Source organism: Arctopsyche grandis, chromosome 4 (genome assembly GCF_051622035.1).
Source record: "Arctopsyche grandis isolate Sample6627 chromosome 4, ASM5162203v2, whole genome shotgun sequence".
NCBI lineage: Eukaryota > Metazoa > Arthropoda > Insecta > Trichoptera > Hydropsychidae > Arctopsyche > Arctopsyche grandis.
Genome location: NC_135358.1, coordinates 15,724,429 through 15,746,763, shown reverse-complemented (window position 1 = coordinate 15,746,763; position 22,335 = coordinate 15,724,429). Strand labels below are relative to the sequence as shown.

The following is a 22,335-nucleotide window of genomic DNA, read 5'->3' as shown; positions in this document are numbered from 1 at the left end:
TTTAACCTTAGATGTCGTGTTTAGTAAATGGGTGGACCTATACCTTAAATAATTAATAAATCATTCTTAATTTGGATAACTCGTCGCGTCGCATTGGAGCAATCTGTTGTATGCATGCTTGATGGAATAAATAAAAATTAAATAAAAAATTTCATAAATTAGGATGATTTATTTCAATGATAACGTACATATATACATATTTACATATGTTACAGTGGAATTATGACAGCAGAGAAATTAAAATTTCACTTACAAATCAGTGAAATCATATCCAATTACATTTTCACTGGGTAAAGTTCAGTGAAATCATATCCAATTACATTTTCATTGGCCCCTATTAGTGAAATTATAATGTTTGATAGTTGAATGATAGTGCTTCGCCAACACGACACCCCACTCTACGTCACAACCCCGCTTTACCTACAACGCTTACGTGTTTAATGTTACATCCGTACTCATTGCTTGAGCCAGAGAAATTATAAGCTCACTTATGAAATTTATTGAAATGAAAAAAAAAAAAAAAATATATATATATATATATATATATATATATATATATATATATATATATATATATATACATATACACAGTATACACATATGTGTGATAATAAATGAAATTTTTTAAAATTGAATACTAAAATAAGTATCAAAAATATTTTAGATTGTTTTGCTGGAAAACTTAGTCTCTTAATATGCGTTTTATAAGCAAAACACGTGAATTTTCCGGTGCTGGTATCACCAACGTACATACACCAAATTACATTATGTATACAGGAAGAGGTTTTCAAACTTTATCAAAGTTACTACATATATTAAAATTTTACCACATACATACACATGGATGCTGAACATAAACGAAATGTTTCTTATAAAAAAAATATATTACATATACACATATTTGCTATGAAATAAATTCATAATAATTTGATCACATTAATCAAATTAAAAAAATCAGTACTGTAGTTAGTAAAATAAATGCTTATGTAGAATTATTCAAATCCACCGGCAATAGAAAAGCTCATGCTCCCGAGGCATCCCCAGCATCTCCATCTGCATCGCATTTTCTCAGCAGACTCTCATTACGCGCCATGCACCCGGAATGTCGCGAGCGTAATAGACGAAGTTTTCCACGGCCGCGTCGTTTTCGTTGTTTTCCATGAGATCGTCGATGAACGAACCGTTAACCGTTAAGCGGAGAAAACTTCACTGGGTCTTCCGCGTCATAAACGTGCGGCCGGTAATATTTGTCGTCGTTGTGCACAATTTATAGAACTCCCAGTCGAAATTTTCCCGTTTTATTTTTTGCAAATATTTCTCACCCTCCATAATCTTTTCCGCGAGTTGAAATACACACCAATTTACCACACACATATTCCAGTCCTTTCAAGATTATATCACATTTTTACGATGTATATTTACATTAAAAAAATTGAGCCGCTACTAGATTTGGTTAACATTTCATATTCACCTTTGATGAAGTCATTATGAAATCTGGAGTATTTAAAGAATACGAGCGTGTTACTTATATATGTACGTAGGGTGAATTTAAAAACATTTCGTTGAGCGTACGTTGAACGTAATGTTTTATGCAAGGGGCCGCAATAAATCTGTCCTCACTTCTTTCTCACTCTGTATATACATATATGTATGTATGTATATATTCACGGGGAACGTTCCCTGGGTCTTCTCCGTCGTTTTATGTGGCCATTTGACGCTCTTTTCCGTCGATTTCCGCACCGAATTGCATCCAAACTGTCGAAATGAACTGCATTCCTCATTGCAACGGTGGTGATGTTACAAATACATATGTACATGTATGTATGTATGTATGTATGTATGAGTACATACATACTTATATGATCAAATATATATTGTAAATGTGTGTTTATACGTACATAGTATGTATAATGACAAAATCTGGTTTATATTATAATTTGGGATTGCAATACCGGTATACCGGTAAATCGGTAAACACAGATAAATTTTTAAATTTACCGGTTATTACCGGAAACTATTTCATCACGAATTAAGTACACGTTCTGGCATATAATTGTATAATATTGCATTAAAAATCAATGCAAATGGCATATTTTGGATTAAGTTGTCTGGAATTTGTTTATTTTCAGTATTAAATGTGGCTATTTCAAATTAACAAATTCACTGACAACACAGACCAACCAAATCGTAATAAATGTGATCACATGGTTGTTTCAATTATCATCGAAATAAACACATATGTATGTATTAATTCGTTTAAATAAATACATAAATATGAAAGGTTAAAAATAAAAATTATTTACATACATACATATATTATATGTTACGAAAAAAAACTTTAATTTACCGGTAAATACCGATATACCGGTAGTAAAAAGGATCATTTACCGGTTTATGAAATTTGACGTTAAATTGCAATCCCTAATTATAATATACCTATAATGATATAGGCAATGCGTGCAAATTTCAAATGTGAGAAATTTTAAGAATGTTAAAAGTATATTAGATGAATTGAAATGGTTGGATATTAGAAATAATCTTAAATTAAGAAATTTAAAATTTGTATATAAGTTAGATAATTATTACCTAATTAAATTATTCATTATTACTATTACCTACTAATTTTAATAATTACATACATAGTTAGGAATAGAGATATGCATAATCATAAAACTAGAAATATGTAGAAATAATTTAATCATAGATGTTTTCCACAGAGGTCTTTATAATATTAAGTTACGGCTATTAATTATAGTTTTGTTAATCGTGTTATAATATAGTTATAATTTTAGTTGTTACTTTTGTTATTTGTTACATACTCATTAGCAATTTGCTACTAAATAAATAATTAAATATAAAAAAATATACATTATATACATGTATAATTTAAACTAAAATCATAAAATATATATTATATACAAAAAAATATATAAATACATATACATGTATAATCTAAACTAAAAACATGAAATATACTTGAAAACAAAATTCATAACGTATCATAACAAACCGCAAGCTATGAGCTAATTAGAAACACTGATATTATAAAGTAAAATAAATATATTAAGTAAATAAACGAGCAAAGCAGTTTATTAGAAATGAAACAAACGTTATTTAAATTGTTCATTAAAGTAACTCTGTAACAGCTAGTGGCTATAAAGTAAATATAAATATGAATTTATGTATGTACTTAAGAGGGCTGGACACCAGCGCCTTGTCCATATAAACGTATTATACTTCTCCCTTCCTCAATTATGGCACAAGAGAAATTATTTTTTAATATGCTATGGATATCCACCATTGGGGTGCATCTATTGTTTTATTTTTTTGATTAATTATTTTTTATAGGAGCTAGGAGCCGCCAAACATCTATAAAATCGCCTCTTTTTTACACCCACGAAAAGAGTCCAGCATGCTTATTTAACGGTCGATTTAAAAAAAATACGCCAAAATTTGCACAGAAAATATCTTTCTCATACCGATGATGAAATTTTTTTAAAAATTGGTTCAATTTTGGAGGAAAAAATAGGAGAATACGAAACCTCGATTTTGTCGATTTTAAATACGTATTATCTGGTGGAAGCGCAACTGTCGCATTCACTCAATATATATATCGAAGGAAAGGAACGGCAACAAAATTAAGATTTCAGGTGTACAGCCCTCTTAATTTGTGAATTACATATGTAATTTATAATATCTACAAAATTTCAAAAGAGCTTATAATACACACTAATTAAAACAGATATTCGAATACATGTGTATGTATCGATACTACGAATAGTTGCATCAAATTCATACTGTCACATACAGTGCTTTCGATAACGTATCCCATCACGGACTGTCGAAATATAATTCCATCATCATCATTTGCCTCTCGTCGAAATAAATCAGACTACAGTGGGATTGGTCCACTTTTTCGAGCGTGTATAATTGGAATGGAATAGGTAGGCGCGCGCGCGGGGCAAAACGCACGTCTCCGATCGGTCGGAATTCGAGGAAAATGCGCGCATAAACGAAAACGTGAAAATAAAATCGGAAAAACGGATAAAATAGGGTTTTTCTCGTGTGCTAGGAGAGATGGCAGAGGGTGATGAGAGGTGGTTGGTTATAGTTAGTTGGTAGGGCGTGTTCAATTTAACGCCTCGGGCAACAATCGGCAACGCAGAACGATTCTAGCAACGAAATTAAGTTAGCGGGGCATGGCGTCAGGTGCGTCGCGACGCCTCGAGCCGTGCCGCAATTATCGAAAAAAATAAAAATAAAATAAAATTAGGGCCAAAACGAATTTGGGCTATCGACTATTGTACATCCAGAGAAAGCGATGGTTGTTCGTGCGTCATTGAGTATCGACGGCATTCAAGGATAAATAAATTGAAATGCGTCGAATCGAATTGGACGTGTAGATTGTTGGATCGGTAGATTTAATGTTACAGAATGTGTTTCAGAATACTTATATTACTTACATACATATATCCCTTACTTTTAAAAATAAAGTGCTTACGCCAATACTATAAAAAGATTGTATAGTCGACAAGCATTTTAATTTATAGGTATGTTATAACTAGACTTAGGCTAAAGATTAGTGCATTATTAATAATAATTTATTTATTTATTTCATAGTTTTGGACCATTGTACCTACATTTGATAAAGATAAAATAAAATACAAAGATAAAACAAGTACAATATAAAATAAAGCAGAAAACATGGTAAAAAAAAAAGTAACAAATGAAAAACAATACATCAGAAAAAAAATGAACAAAAGTATAAAAACCAAAAATAAAATCCATAAATCCCATTCTTTGAACAAAATTAAAATAGTACATAAAAATGTAGTACATAAGGAGAAAGAAAGAGAAAAAGTAAACTAAAATAAAACAAAACAATATACCATTCCATTAGTGTTCAAAGCAAGAGAGCAAAAAAGGACGGTTTTTCTAAGAAATTAAAAATAATGTTCCGATCCAAAGTCTGCTTATATGTAACTAGGCTGATTACACTTGCTTTATTTATTTATTTATTTTTAATTCATACCAAGAAGCATAACAGGTAACCCCAATGCTACTTTCTGGCCAGAAGCATTATGCATTTGAAGCATTAACATCCAGAGAGACATGTGTTGTCAAATTTGAAAATTTGCAGCATTTTATTCAATTCAGTGAAATTCGAGATGGCTGAAAACTCGAGATTTTGCCAGAAAATGGGTAAGGTTGCCGATTTGTTTGAATACTGATAGGAAACGATCTACCTGTAGTCACAAATCCAAGGTCTGACCAGCAGAAACCAGTGGGCTTTTAACCCGTGACCACTTTGTTCAAAGAATTATATGCTAACCACTAGTCCATTCTGCTGGTTATGTCCTTGCGTCCATACGTCCTTTATTTAAGAGGACAGTTATTTATTTAATTGCTTTGTCATTTAGATTTTGTCCTTTTGTATTTTGTAAAATCGCTAAAAATATTAACGCAGAAATATTTAAAGATGTAATCCATAAATTTTATCAAATCTGTGTAGATTATTTCAATTACTCGGATAAAAGTTTCTTGGAAATCTAAGTATTTTAATGAATCCTATTACGAGAAATCCCTCTGTGGATGAAGATCGAGGAAAGCTAATTATTTAAAAGCTAATTATTCTAAAGATGTTTATTTCTAATCACTAGTCCTTAAATATACTTGATGGGAAATTATTCGTTACAAATTTAATATATCGAAGAATGGTGACAAAATGTCAAGCTCTGCCAACATAAGTGTCTTGAAATTTTTGATGAAAAAGTTCCTTTCAGAAACAAAGGTCCTTATGAAAAAAAACGCTGAATTTTCTTTGTCTCTCTGGATCTAATAATGCCTCTAATGCCTCCATTTAATGATTATTTCCATGGTACCTGAAACTAATGAAAGCGTGATGGGGAGACCTTCATCCGGCAATCGATGGTGAATGGCTGTTATGATGACGATGATCAGGGTTGAGGATAGGGGAGGAGAGCTACTTTTAAGGTCCTGGTCCGAAATGGTAAGTGATGTAAGTGAAGCCTGTAAATTCCCGTTCGCCCAGCGGTGATGAATTCGTCGATAAAATTCACATACACAGTTTAATATACATATTTTATGTATATACATGTATGTACATATATATTTGAATGATGTGAAAATTGATAAATTCAAACTACTCAATATGTACTTTGTATTCAACACTTCAGAAAAACATAATTTTAAATAACTTTATTATATATTTCACTGATAAATACTACAAAAAATCACCTTAGGCTTAATTAGTGAATTAAAAATATGTATATATGAAAGATAATGAGAGCCTATAATGCAAATTTTATAAAATATAGTGTGAAAATGATAAAGAAATAGGCGTTTAAACGATAGAAAGATGCCAAAACGAGTGAGGAGACGGAAAGTCAAACGTGCATGGGCAATCACCAGAACTTAGTCAGCAGCTGTATGTGTCTCGAGAATTTTTGAATTTTCGAACATGTTTATGACGAATAAATCTCTTAAACGACTTAGCGGAAGCAATCTAAATCTCTATCGGGGGCCAAGCCTCGCAAAATGGCAAAGTTTCAAAGCGATCGGAAGCGTTTAGGAAGGATCCACTTATTTTTGAACGCATTGAAACTAATAAAAACCTTGTAAAGATAAACAATAATTGACCGCAAAACTCCATTATGCACATAAAATGGGGATAAATCAACATTTAAATGTGGTCTTTTTGTGTAATTGTCACAGCGCAGCGGACGCAATTAGAGTTAATTTAGATCGTTTCCCGCGAAATAACGAAATAAAAACACGACAGTTTCGCACGGTAAAATTCGTCCGAAAGCGATTTCCACAACCCGATTTAACCGGAAACGCATCATCAAAAATTCAGTTGCGAGGCGAAAGGTCCCACCGAAACGACGCAAACATTTGAGGTGAATATTTATAAGGGCTTTAGCGCGTCACGCTCGGCTTCTTTACGAGATACTTTAAAACTCGGAAAAGCCTACGAGTATTTTACAGCGATCCGCGTTCTGACCGGAAGTAGATATGTACATATGTTAACTAGCATTGAAACTATTTACAACTACCACCACGAGTTCTAGTACTAGCGATGGAAATAGAACAGTTTGTGAAATCAGAAAGCGACGATCCATAATCCATTTAGTGCGCGAGCAAAAGGAGAACACGTCTGGCAAACACGGCAACTTGATTTACTTTACGCATTAGTGTATTTTATTTACAAAATAGTGCCAGTAGCTCGTTCTCAGACTTTCCTATTTCTCTTCTATTCTTTTTTCCTCTTTAGTTAAGTCCTATACTCACGTATTAAGTATTTTCCCCTTCCTGATGGAAGCGATTCCCAAACTAATGTATAACTACTTACTATGAATAAGGACCACTTGGTACATTATTATTGAAAGACATTCAGTTTTCAAAAATACTAGCGCCGTATGTACCCTTTTATCAAATATCATGAAGTTTAATTGATATCATTATTAATTTTACCAGAATCCAGTCTAAAACATCTAATCATGTTATGTTTATGTATGTATATCCCTCTTAAATGCATTCTTAACTACATACTAAGCATATGTACATATATCCTCTCTAAGTAAAAAATGATACATGGATCCCCGCAAGGATAAAAAAAAACTGCAAACTTGTCGACAACAAATCACAAAATTACAAATATTTAGAAACCACCGATCTGACGCTTTGTGTACACATTCTTCTTTCTGTTGTGCAAACACACGTAAAACGATTACTTTAATGTGATTGTTCTAACAGGCTAAAGTTTGTTTGTACCTGTCCCGAATGAATCATAACGCGTAATGAAATGATAGGTGAAGTCCACACCCAAAACAAAACACAATCGCTAAATATTTGCTCAATTTATGTATAATATATATTTAGAGGAATAAATATATATATTTTTTTAATAAATGATTCATAGCTTCTTTTGTCATTAACCAGTTTTGCCATTCTACATACTTTTTATAGAATATAAAATTGTATAGAAGGTCTGCTGCTTTTGGAAACAGAAAATACCTTTATATGTATGTATTTTTTTATACTTTTATTTTATTTTATTTTTATTTTACATACATATTTTCACATACATATATACAAATATACCAGGAAGGCTTAACAGGTAAACCCCAAGTGCGCCTTCCTGGTCCACATAATTATTACATAGATACATGTAAATCTAAATATCTAACATCTATGGTCAGTATACATATTTTACAAACATCGTATTAATACGATAAATAACGATGAATAACTTTCATGTAACAATACGAATTTTATATTCGATAAACAACCACAGAGACACCTATGGTGAGCAATATGGCGAAACCTAAGATATAACAATAACTAAAGGTTCGCAACAGAAAATTGGGAATGAAACGCCAATTTTACAGGAATCGTTTCAATGAAAATCAGAAAAATTGGCAAATTCTGATAAGAAACGATCGACCTAGACAAATCAAGGTCTGGCCAACAACGAGACTTAGCGGGGAATCGAACTCGTAGCATCCAGTACGAAATAATTCAACATTCACCACTAGACCACGCTGCTGGTTTTAAATAAATATATGTACTAGTGGTATTATGTATGTATGTACTAGTGGTTTTACTAGTGGTTGTAAATAATTATATGTACTAGTGGTTAGCATATCTTCCTACGGTCAGTGTGGTTATGAGTTCGAGTCACACTGCTTCCTGCTGGCCATACCTTGGTTTGTAACCAGGCCAGTCGTTTCTTTTCAGAGTTTGCCAATTTTTCTGATTTTCTTTGAAAAGATTCATTCAAAATTGGCTTTCCCTCCGAATTTATCTCGCGAAATCTTGAGTTATTGTGTCCATAGATGTCTCTGTGGATGTTTATTGTATAAATTTGTATTGTTGTATATAAATGTTTATTGATCGTATTGTATACGATGTTTATTGATCGTATTGTATTCGATGTTTGCAACTTATGTCATGTATGGTTTCGAAATATCTAATGATTATGTATTAAAGATATATAATTTATTGATTTGTATTCATATACACTCGTCACTCAATCAATTACGAGTGTATATTGATTGATTGAATAAAAAAAAATGTAGTGTAACCATATTCCCTAATACTCAAAATGGAACGCTCCGCAAAAAAATATCCAAACCCCTATAAAAAAAAACGTGTTGCACGTGAAAAATGAGAATAAACAATTCTTGTATACAAATAAAATATAAACAAGATAAAAATAAATTATATACCTATATATACATGTTCATGCGCAGCAGACAAATTTTATTCTGAAACGAGTAAAAAATAACTACAAATTTTCTAAAAATAAATTTTCGGTTTCTTTTAATTGCAAAAATTATGTGCACCTGAAAATTTTGATTTCATTAATTTTCATTTTTTCCTTTAAATAATATAATTTTTACCAAATCGTTTATATTCTTAAAAGAATATATACGTTTTGTAGAATATTAAGAATATATACATATTTTTAAAAGATTATATAATATAATATTGTATTTTACATACTTTTAAGCATATATACATATTCTTAAAAGAATATATAATATAATATTGTATTTTACAGAAATTAAAAATTATTATTATTAAAATTAAAGCACAAAGCGTTTTTTTTTCAGAAATATGTAAAATGAACCACGTAACAAAATATTAAAATTTTACTATAAAAAAAATATACTTTTTTAATAATATTTATTTGGAAAAACATGGACAAAACGGGACTGTCCCGGCCGAACGGGATGTATGGTCATCCTATCTATGTACATATGTATGTAGTCTGATAAAAAAGAAATTAAAACCATTTTATTAAATTTTTGTAGGTTTCGATTACATATTTATTTAGGTATAACACATATGTATGTTTGTCACTAGTGATATATTCGAGTTGAAAATGTATGGGGAAAACATGCAGATGAAAACATGTTCAAACTTTGTACTCGTTTGTTCTATGTACTACGTTTGTATATGTATGTATAAATATTTGATTACATATAATAATAAACCTTTTTGGTAAACATGCGGAGAAATTTTCACAAACGACAAAGTCAACAACACCTGAAGCGGGAATATTGTGGAATACAATGGGAGTGCGCGCGAGAGCCCACAGGATTTAACCCCTTGATCGCGGGCTCGCCGTTTGCGCGTCGATTTCAGTTTTGTATTCAGAGCAACGGGTAAACGCGTAACGCGTTCACAAATTGCGAGATAAGTGCCGGCTGTGCTCGGCAAATTGAATACTGCCGTCGTATTTAATATGTAGGGCCCGTTCGGTTTGCCACCTCTGCCCGCGTGAGCCGATAATATTTCCACGTAATACGTTTTCCGCGCGTTCATATCGATTTAAAGTCTAATCACACCGATTTCATAGTGAAACGAAATACATATAATATACCGATCCATTACCATAAAACACGAAAAAAAAGCGATATGGGTATAAGTGGCCTGAAAATCAATATCATATATTTGCTTTATTTTGTATGTGTTTTCATAACACTATATTATTTACAGATGAAAGCCTTCTATTCATCTCTGTTTTGCTCAACTCTCATCCACCTCACCCCACACATTCTTCTAATTTCATCTCCATCTTCCTTGCAGTATTCTTTTAACCCTTTTACATTCTCTCAAGTACCATTCCAGCACTTATTTTGTCCATTTTTCTAGCTATATGATCCGCCCATTTAAATCTCTTTAGTTGAATATAAAAAATAAATACATCTGTGGCAGCCTTATAGAAAAGCCTATCCTCGATTAGCAACAAGAGAGTTGTATCAAATGGTACGGCCACGTTATACAAAGATCAACGCAGAGTTCTGGAAATGGAAAAACATCCAAGACGACGTGATAAGCTGAAACTCAGAGAAATGGAGTTCGTTTTGAAAAATGTCAAAGATACCAAACTACCACCTGAAACGACCCAAAGCAGGCTATCCTGGAGATGTCACACTAGGAGAGCTGACCCCAAATAAATGGGATAAATCTAAGTAAAGAAGAAGACTCTCTAGTAGTAATTGGAGTTGAATTATATACGAATTTCATTAATATAGCAAATAATGTACATAAATATGTTTTTTAATGCATCATGATTTCAAAACCATAAATTGAATATAATTATGCATGCATATGTCACTGGCATAAATGAACGTCAATTCATAATATCTATTCCAAATTTCATCAATGATAACGTTATCCATATTTTTCATTCCATTTATAATTCGACTAAATATATCTAGTAGCAAAATTATCAAAGTAATTTATTTTAAACGTACAAACATGTCGATATATATTTTAGTACATATTCTATTTGGGATAACGATTAATTAATTTTTGTTTATAAATAAATATTGTATTATATCACAACAAACATAATATTAAAATCATTTTGGATTTATTCTATATAAAAAAATGTTCAACCTAATTTTATGTAGGAATTGGCAAAACGATTTCGATGAAATCACGATTATAGGGTTAAATTGACAAATTAAATCCCCTATGAATTCCTGCGTCATTATTTAGGCTATTATATTGTATATATATATATATATATATATATATATATATATATATATATATATATATATATATATATATATATATAATAATAATAATAATAATAATAGCTTTTATTCCAGACGATGAGGAGAATAGTGCAATCCCCAACGCCCATATAAATAATATATAGATAATAAAAAAAAAAAAAAAAAGTATTGAAAAATAGTAAACAAAAAATAAATAAATAAATACATAAGTAAATATATAAATATTACTGATAATAAATAATATTAATAATAAATAATAATAATAATAAATAATAATAATAATAATTATAATAAATAAATAATAATAAATAAGTCTAATAATAATAAATAATAATAATTTTATGTCTATTCAAGGCGGTCGGTGTAGCAGTTCCATCCATCGAACATACAATGAAGAATGCAAATGAGAAGATGCAGCAGCAAGAAGACAATTAGGCGATAAAAATATACGAAGACGTAGAGAGGCCGCTCTCATCCTGAGAATGGCTTCAAAATGAGGCACATGCCCTTCTACAAACATTTGCGACGCGCTACAGCTCCTAGGTAACCCGAAAAGAGCACGGTAACAGTTGTTGTATTGTACCTTTATCTTCCTCATCGTCTCCCGCTTGTATCTGGTCCATAATTCACCAGTATAGAGGCTAGTACAAAAGGACATAAATAATTGTCTCTTAACCTCTACACTGGAGTGGAAAAATCGTCTAGCCAGCATATTTGCCCTTACACAAATGGCTCTTCTTTGTCTTTCGATGTCACGGTCATCAGATAGATCCTCCGTCAGCAAGTGTCCCAGATACTTGACTTCCCTAACAGTTTCAAGATTACGCCCATCTAAAATAATGTTGGGGACGAAATGAGGACCTCGACCGTATCGGAAAATCAGTACCATGGATTTACTCGTATTATACCGCATATTATGTTCTGCAGCATAACTCGAGCAAACTTCCAGGAGGCGATTCAGAGCTGACGGAGAAGGCGCCAAGATCACCATGTCATCCGCATAGCTGATGTGGTTACTGCATATTCCTCCTATGTGGCAACCAACTCCAGTCTGTCGAAGGCGATGTGAAAGTTCATCCATGTAAAGGTTGAATAAGCCAGGAGACATTGACCCACCCTGTCTAACCCCGCACTTCAAAGAAGCGGGATCAGAGTATGAATTTCCCCAGCGTACATGGCTGAACTGATTCCGGTGCCAGGATGCTAAAAACCTCACGATTTGACTTGGAGCTCCCCTTTTTAACAGTTTGGACCAAAGTAGATCATGATCCACTCGATCGAAGGCCTTGGATAAGTCTAGAAAACAGGCGTATACGGAAGTTTTTCGCGATGTATAAAAATCCACTACCTGTTTTAAAGTGTAGATGGCCATGTCCGTCGACGAGTGCTTCTTGAATCCAAACTGCTCATCATATATGTGTATAGAGTATTATATTCTATTATTACTAATAAAAACTAAATAAAAGCTTTTATAGCAATCAAGAGTGTCGGAACGAGAGAAAATCATTCACCTGAAAATCCTGGCAGTTACATAACGTCAAACCTACATATGGTAGGTACATATATGTATAAACTTGCTTTTTATTTAATTTATATTTGCCCCTGATATCATTCCGGGTGTTGTACATATGTACATATTATATATAAATTTATAGATTATAAATTTTGTATTCAAATAGTGGGTACGATGGTTTTTGCAAATTGGAACCGTTTCAACAATGAATCAGCTAAATTGGCAATCTCTGATAGAAAATAATCAACTTGGAGTCACAATATCCAAATCTGAACAGCAGCACTACAGATTAAACTCAGAATAAATTATTTTCAGATCTTTCCGTCAACTCACGGGATAAAACCTCTCGGTGTATAGCATTAACGCAACCACCGAGCCATGCTGCTGGCTATTTTTTTGTATTTCATTGGTGGAAATATAAAAATCAGTTATATATAAAAAATACTTGTGAAAAAGGGTTAAAAGATCACCCACCCAGAGCTAATTATTAGCTCCCTTTTTACTGTCACTTTTTGTTTCATCTCTGAATATGATGGCGGTCAATATATGTGAAATTGTCTTCATCTGCAAACATCAAACTCATTCCTCTGATCTAGCATCATTTCACTTTGATTCTTTTATTATGTTTTTAAATGACCTATTTCGTATTTGGAGTTTGGGTCAGCCAGAGGCCAGAGGCTGCGCTTGATCGTCGCCATAACTGTCGAAAAACATTCTGTTTGAAACGCACGCATCGGTACAATATAGTCGGTGAACATGGTCGCGAGCAAATTATATGGAGGCTATTGAATGTTCGTTCCATTTTGCACTGGCAGCTTTAATCACAGGGCTTTCACGGCCTTAAATCAACTTTGTTGTCACCAGCTTTCGGCGACCGGGTCTACTGCTGCCTGAATTAAACTAGCCCCTGAAGCCTTTTAGCAAAATGGAATTTTACCGCATGATGCAATTAGCAAGATAACCTTTTCAATACGATTTTCAAACGCCTCTTTGTGAAAAAATTTGGTCTAGATTTGCTAGTTTAAAAAGTATTTAATACTCCATTCGGTCTATTTGTTTGAATACGAATGAATAGCCAATGTTCATATTGATTACATTTTTGTATGAAATATGAAAACATAAAATAGTTTGTGTATTCAAAAACAATATTTGTGTGTAATACCTATGTATGTATATTTTAAAACTGCACAAAGCTCACCTCTATGTTATTGTTTAAAAGTGATAAAATTGAAACAATAAAATAAATACTTCATATTATTTTCTGAATAAAATGAAATTTTCGATTTATATACACATGATATATGTATGTATGTTTATATAATATATATATATATATATATATATATATATATATATATATATATATATATATATATATATATATATATATATATATATTCTTTTGAAATAACGTCAGATATGTATGTAATGAAACTAACAATACATACTCCAAAAATTATTTTTAAATGTACATGTACAACTCTATTGTAAATAGGTTTTTGAGATATTTTTCCTATTTCACTGTACATTAGCATTAGAATTATATAATACTATGATTACTAATAAAATAAAATAAAAATTGTAAAATAGAAAATGATCAGTAGATCAGTATGTAGCTATTAAAATAGATATAAGATGAATTGTGATAATATTTTATTGATATAATAATATAATTGAAAAAATTTATTGCGTTAAATGTGTTGTTTTTGTATATACATATATATATATATATATATATATATATATATATATATATATATATATATATATATATATATATATATATATATATATATATATATATATATATATATATATATATATATATATATATTTGACCATTGTGGCGCATTAGGAATTCGTGGAATGCTACAATGGTCCAAATTTTAAATAAACAATGTAGTAATAATAAAAAGCATTTAAAAATCTACAAACAACTCTACACATTTTATTTAAATATGTACATAGCAATATGTATACACAAATTTAATCTTGAAAAGTGTTTTAACGCTTCAAATTAAAGGCATCCAAAGCGCTTCTTGACAAAATTCTTTATTAGAGACACTTAAACGAATTATTTCCCTTTGTTTGTACGTATGTGGAGGTGGCGATGGAGAAATCAGAAGAAGAATTGCGATAGCCAAAGCGCAATGTCACGACATACCGAAACATGGAAGAACAGAAACATTAAAACGTCTACAAACGCATTACGTATCTTATTTTCTACATATGCCTTGAACAACAAAAGCAGCGGAACGGAAGAAAATTAAAGCTTTTGAAATATGGTGCTGGAGACGAATGCTGAAAATCCCTTAGACAACAAAACACACCAACATTTCAATTATGTAGGAGTGCGAAGTGCTTTAATATGTTTGCGATGAATTCACCAATTTTTTAGACACGTGACGAGAAGAAAAGACAGCAGTCCGGAAAAGCTACTTGTGTTTGGTGCTGTAGAGGAAGCAGAGCGGAAGAGGTAGATCTCCCATTCGGTAGACCGAACAAATAAATTCAGCTCTTAGCTAATCTTTGGTCGATACACTTCAAAACTCGGATTCAAGGGAAGATTGGAGAATAATCGTCAACCACACCCTAGATGTCAGAAAATATGATCATCGGTATTGTTACTGAGTATTACCAACTGAAGAAATAAGAAATGTGATATATAATGTTTTCTCTCATTTTTCAAATTAGATGCATTTTAAGACTATTCTTAAAATATTTGCCCACAAAGATAAACAAATAGATAATTCAAATTATGCTTTGATTGAATATTATTTTTATTTATTTATAACATTCATATTATTCCATTATGACATACGTGTTTCCCCTGAGCGACACCTATGGTATTAAACTTGTATGAACATGTATAGATTATAAATTTGAAATCATATTCAGCAGCCAGACCATCAGAATAGACCAATGGTTAGCATTTAATGTTTTCAATTGTATGGTCACGGGTTCTATCCCGTATGCTGCTGGCCAAACCTTGCATATGTGACTCCAAGGTCGATCGTTTCCTATCAGAGTTTGCCAATGTTATCTGATATCATTGAAACGGTCCCAACAAAATTGGCAACCCTGTCTCAACCTTTTCGAAAAAAATCCAAACTATTCAGCATCTTGATTTTCGCTTATATGTATAAAATGCTGCTAATTTGTATATTGATATCTCTGGATGCTAATCGTTGTTTGTATTTGCCTAGTAACTTACAATACTTATGTACAATATTTGACCCATAGATATGTTTAATGTAAAAATATAATTAATAACTATGTATGTACCTTACATATATATAGAATCAATAATAATTCTTAATCTGTTTGTGATTGATTGTTCATGATTGATTGAATAAAATAAATAGTGGTGACAATTGGTAGGGAGGATGGTTTTTGCCAGTTTTATAAGAGTTGTTGTTTCAATAATGAAATCAGACAAATTGGCAAACTCTGATGGAAAACGATCGACTTGGTGTCACAAATATCTAAGTTTGACCAGCAGTAATACAGAATGAATTATCTTCAATCAAGATCATCTCGGGAACCTTTCGATGGTTACTATTAACGCAACCACCGAGCTAAACTGCTGACTTATTTGTTTTGCTAATCTTGTTACAGTATACAGAATATCTCTAAAAAATTGTTCGATGCAAATTAATTATTCCTAGCCACGATGCAGTAGTCAAAGCGGTTATAATACGTTTGTTGATTTGCTTCGTTCGCGACTTTTACCACTAATAATAATATGCGCTATTAACACAACAAAATCACCGATTGCGAAATTAAACCTCGATTCCTTTTAATAACAATCAGCAACCGCTGCATTGCTTTAACACGTTAACCGCTCGTTTGGAACGTGCATCTGGCAAGATAGTGCCGAGAGAGCCACCAAAGTTGACCCGTTGAGCGCGTTCGGCGTTTTGCATCGCAAAAAGCGTTAATGCCACCCTATCGCCGGGAATGCAGCAATATAGTAGCCGGGGCGGCAAAGGGTTATCGTCATCGACCGTAACCGGAGTCTCGCATTCTGGGTGTTTATCGCGAATACGGCGTGAACATTAGCCGCTTCTAAATGCATTTAGACACAGGCTAGGCATTATTTGTGTGTGGTATATATGCGTGCATTTGCTGTATGTTCCGGCTCTAATCTGTTCGATGCATTATTATGATATTGCCTAAATTACTGCGCGAATGCTTTGTTCTTGGCTGCGGTGCGCTAAGGGTTAATGCGCTTACGAACGAACCGCCAGCGGATAATTTAATGACAGACACACATTTTGCATACGTGCGCACTACCAGAAATTACTATTCAGCAATAACAACTACGTGTATATTGTGCTCGGAGTTATTAAGCACCTTGTATTGGTGTATAGACAAATTTTCACGCTATGCACTCAATGTATGTATATAAATGTACTGTTTAGATTTCACCGAAGAATATCACATACTCGAGCTTTGCAACTTTGTTGTTGTAAACATTTGAAGTGTCTTTGAAATGGAACGTCGACAATTTCAAAGCGTCTAGTTTCTAGCGAGTCGATAATGATGGAATTGAGTAATAATTACAAGACAGGTACCTACAATTTTTTTTCAATCTAACCCTTTCATCAACAGTTCCAGAAAAAAATCGAACAATTCTGAAAGGAATAGAGACTGATTATGATTCATAAATTTATTCCAAGATTTGAACATTCGACTGTTTAACCTGCTGTTTAAGTGTTGATGTTTTTATTGCACAAACATCTATGTACATTGTACAATCATAGCTTGGTCATTAAGCTTCTGCTTAGCGTCGAGAGGCGCCGGGTTCGATCCCATGAGCTGACCTCGATTGAAAAGTATTTTTTTTCCGAGTACATCTGTAGTGCTGCTGGCCATACTTGGATATTTGTGACTTCAGGTCGATCGATTCCTATCAGAGTTTGCCAATTTTCTCTGATTGTTGAAACTTCTTCATTGTTGAAACGGTTCCCGTTTAAAAATTGGCTAAAAATCCTTCCTACCTACTATGTCACCACTATTTTAGTATGATTAATGTACAATAAAATTTATGTACAATTCATAGATGTCTCGTTAATTTGCGAGTTTTTCAGTGTCTCGTAATTCAACGACTTGTCATAAAAATGCTGCATTGTAATTGTAATTTATAATTGGCCAGGAAGGCGCATTGGGGTTTACCTATAAGGCCTTCCTGGTATATACATATGTAAAAAAATAAATAAATAAACAATCAACTAAATTTTGATACACAGCAAATTTGCGAAAAATACATTATGTATGTAACATTAATAAGATAACTAATTCGAGATGCTTATAAGTTGAATTTGCGAGATACTGATTTATTGGATCCGTCACAATAATTAAGCTAAAAAAATCAGAAAATTTTAACAAGAGACGGTCGATCTCTAATTTTAAGAACCACAAGACCTCGCCACTAGCCAGGACTTGGACTCAAGACCTAATCTACTTATATGCAATAGATCTACCAGTGCACTTCGCTGTGGCTATGTAATTATTATTTATACTAATATATACATATAAACAAATGAATTTCTTCTTTTTCTTCAATACTGAACGTCGTATTCATTTAAATCATTGTCATCTGAAATTAGAAAGCAGCATTTACTTTATTCTGACCATCTTATGGGTGATCGTCCTCTCACTCGTCTTCCTTCTAGTTTTCCTAGACTCTCCAAATTTTTCCTGATAATGTGGCCAAAGTAGAAAAAAATCTGTTGGAATATAGTACTTGTATAATTATGAATCTAGGTCGGTGATCTTTCTCCCGTCCTATACATCCTTTTACTACATGTTGTGGAGAGTTTCTTTGAAACTGTCAGCTCTTTGTAGATGGAGATGCTTGGGTTCTTGTGGTCCATGAATTAAAAACTATTAATCAACGTTTTATATACTAAAATTTTGTATTAAATTCGATTGAATTGAAAAATGACAATCTTCTTGTGGTCCATGAATTAAAAATCAAAATTTTTAAGATTTTCAACACAACATTTTAAACACTTAACAAACAGGATGAAATAATTACAATGGAAAACAAAATTTCGCTTTTCGTCTAAGTTACATACTATAAAGAATGCACATAAATATGTACATATATGTACAGCATTGCTTAAACTATTAATCAACGTTTTATATACTAAAATTTTGTATTAAATTCGGTTGAGTTGAAAAATGACAATCTTCTTGTGGTCCATGAATTAAAAATCTAAATTTTTAAGATTTTCAACACAACATTTTAAACACTTAACAAACAGGATGAAATAATTACAATGGAAAACAAAATTTCGCTTTTCGTCTAAGTTACATACTATACATAATGCACATAAATATGTACATATATGTACAGCATTGCTTAAACTATTAAACATCGTTTTATATACTAAAATTTTGTATTAAATTCCATTGAGTTGAAAAATGACAATCTTCAAATCTGTCACAATGTCTATGCACTATTTTTTCCTACCTGCTTTTGTTGAAAATGAATAAACTAACAAAAAAGCTCCGCGAATAAAAGAGAGCTTTGGCGCCGCAAAACGTCCACAAATACATTTTTCAGCGACCGTGTTGAATTCCGTTTCGTTCCGTGTATTTATTTTTTTTTCTTTTTTTTAGCGCCAATTTCCATGAAAATTTCCATCGCTCGCTAGCACGTATCCGCGGGGAAACCCCGTACGCGCCGAATGAACACGTTGAGCCCCCAAGCTTATGCTGCTTTTTTCGCGCGTTGAGCTTTCGCGTTATTTACGATTCATTTTACGTGTAATATCACAGAATCCCCTGCCCCTGCCCCTCTTATCCTCTCATCCTCATCCGTCCCCTCCCTCGCCCTCAAATAAAAAAATAATGATCGAAAAAACTGCGATCTTCGTTCAAAATTCGGGCTTGAATACAAAACTAAATCGAACCGTATGCAAATTGGTAAACCATTGACATTAAATAAATTATATAGGAATTACAAAACAATATATTTTTGATGAATCGTTCGGTTTGTTATTCAATAATACTTCAAGTCCATGAATGACAACAAACATTACAACTAGGATCACCCAAATCGATTGTATTGTGTTGTGAACAAAAGCCTTATCTGTTGGCAGTCAAGTTGCTAGACACAGAGAAACAATTCAAACAGACAAATTGCAAGAGACTTGTCTACAGATAAATCTCTACTTGAATGCCCACCTTTGTATATACTATGCTTATCGTTAAAATTGTAATATTAAGAGTATATATGTATATAATGCAAAATATGATCATACATACTTAATGGGAATTTTATGATCAGATTGGAGGTAATAAATTATAGAAGAGGGCAACAGAAAGAAGATGCTTTTATTTTAAAACGTATAAATATTATGTAAATATTTATTATTAAAAAAAAATTGAAATGGATCGGCACGCTTTTAAACGAAAAATTTCACCAGAGCTGTTATATTAGATTCGTCATTTTTATTAATACATTTTTCACATGAAACGAACCTAAAACCAATCTACAGATCAGAACTTAACTACAAATCACCAAACTAAATGATTACAATATTGTAACAAAGCGTCGTTCTTGTTTTATTCATCAAACATTATTGTCAACTAAGATATAGTTCCAGATATACATATGTAGGTAGGTAATATATGAATATAAATATGACGACTTTAAAGGCCAATAACGAATTAATAGGCCTATAATACGCAGGTCGGGTCAGCAAAAAGTTGTAAGAAAGTAATTAAAAAAGAAATTTAAAAAATGCATATGAGAAATTATGAAAGCTTGTAATTAACATTATAATGTTTATATGAGATAGTGTGAAAAAAGTTACTGTTATAATTGTTCAACTATGTAACTTTTGGCCTACGTAAGCTATTAACATCCACAAAGACATTTATGGTCAAATGTGTAAATTTGCAACCTTTTTTACAATTCAGCGAAATTCGAGATTGGCGAGAAAATCGGTACCTAAGGTTAATAAAGATTATGAATTATTAATTATATATATACCCATATATTTACATTAAAAAATACATCAATGGTCAGAAGTATTGTAACTGTTATATATATACAAGACAAATACAAACGATCCATAGAGACAACTATGGACTAATTTGGACAAACATTCCTACAAATCAGCGAAATTCGAGATACCGTAAAACTTGAAATTTTGCGAGAAATCAAGTTAAGGTTGCCAATTTGTTGGAACCGTTCCAATAAAAATCAGATAAAATGGCAAACTCTGATAGGAAAAGATCGAGGTGGAGTCACAAATCCAAGGTCTGGCCAGCAGAAACCAGTAGCATTTTAACGCGTAACCACTATGTTCAAAGCAGTATATGCTAACCACTAGTATATTCTACTGGTTATCTATATATATATAAATTAATGTATGTGTGTGTGTGTCTGGAATAGGCTCCTAAACCACTGAAACAATTACGATGGAACTTTCAGGATTTGTTGTGTTCATGTCTAGGAAGATTACTGTGAAAAAAAACGGGATAAAACGGGAACGGAAACGGGAAAAACGGGAATGGGTGTCATTGCAACGTTATAATTTCAAATGTTTTCGCGTCGCGACCAACATGTTCGCTGCCTGCGTTTTTCCAACAAATGGGAACGGGAACGGGAACGGGAATTGCATGCGTTATTGTTAAATGCTGAACATGCGTTATTGTTATTATTAATTTCAAATGTGTTCGCTGCCTGCGTTTTTCTGACAAATGGGAACGGGAACGAGAACGAGAACGAGAACGGGAACGGGAACGGGAACGCAAACGGGAATTACATGTGTTATTATGGCATTGCAACGCATGCCGGGGTTCAGCTAGTATACATATAAATAAAGTTCCTATATACCTACATATTTTATTTATTATATATACATTTCTACCACAGATGCCATGACGGGCTAACCCAAGGCGACACTTATGGTCTAATTTTTATACATACTAAACAGTTCTTAACAATTTTTCTTGCATCAGTTTTAAACATTATAATACAATTATTATAAAATAAAATAGCGTTGGGAGTAGACAAACCGGTACAATCAACATTTTTGATATTTTGATATAACATTTAAAAACAGTTCTTAACAATTTTTGTGCATCAGTTTTAAACATTATATTGAGTGGGATATGAACCCGTGACCACTTTTTTCAAAGAATTATATGCCAACCACTAGTGCCCAGTTCTATGTATGTACATACGTTAGGAAAAATCACCGACTAAATGCTATCGCATTGCACCGTACAACCAGCCAGGGA

At 32.3% G+C, this 22,335-nt stretch overlaps 1 protein-coding gene across 1 annotated transcript in view; it reads right to left on the bottom strand.

Annotated features, from left to right (window-relative positions):
• The window catches only part of LOC143910988 (hemicentin-1-like), a 380,897-nt gene that overhangs the window by 264,868 nt on the left and 93,694 nt on the right, over window positions 1-22,335 (bottom strand). The window lies entirely within an intron of this gene.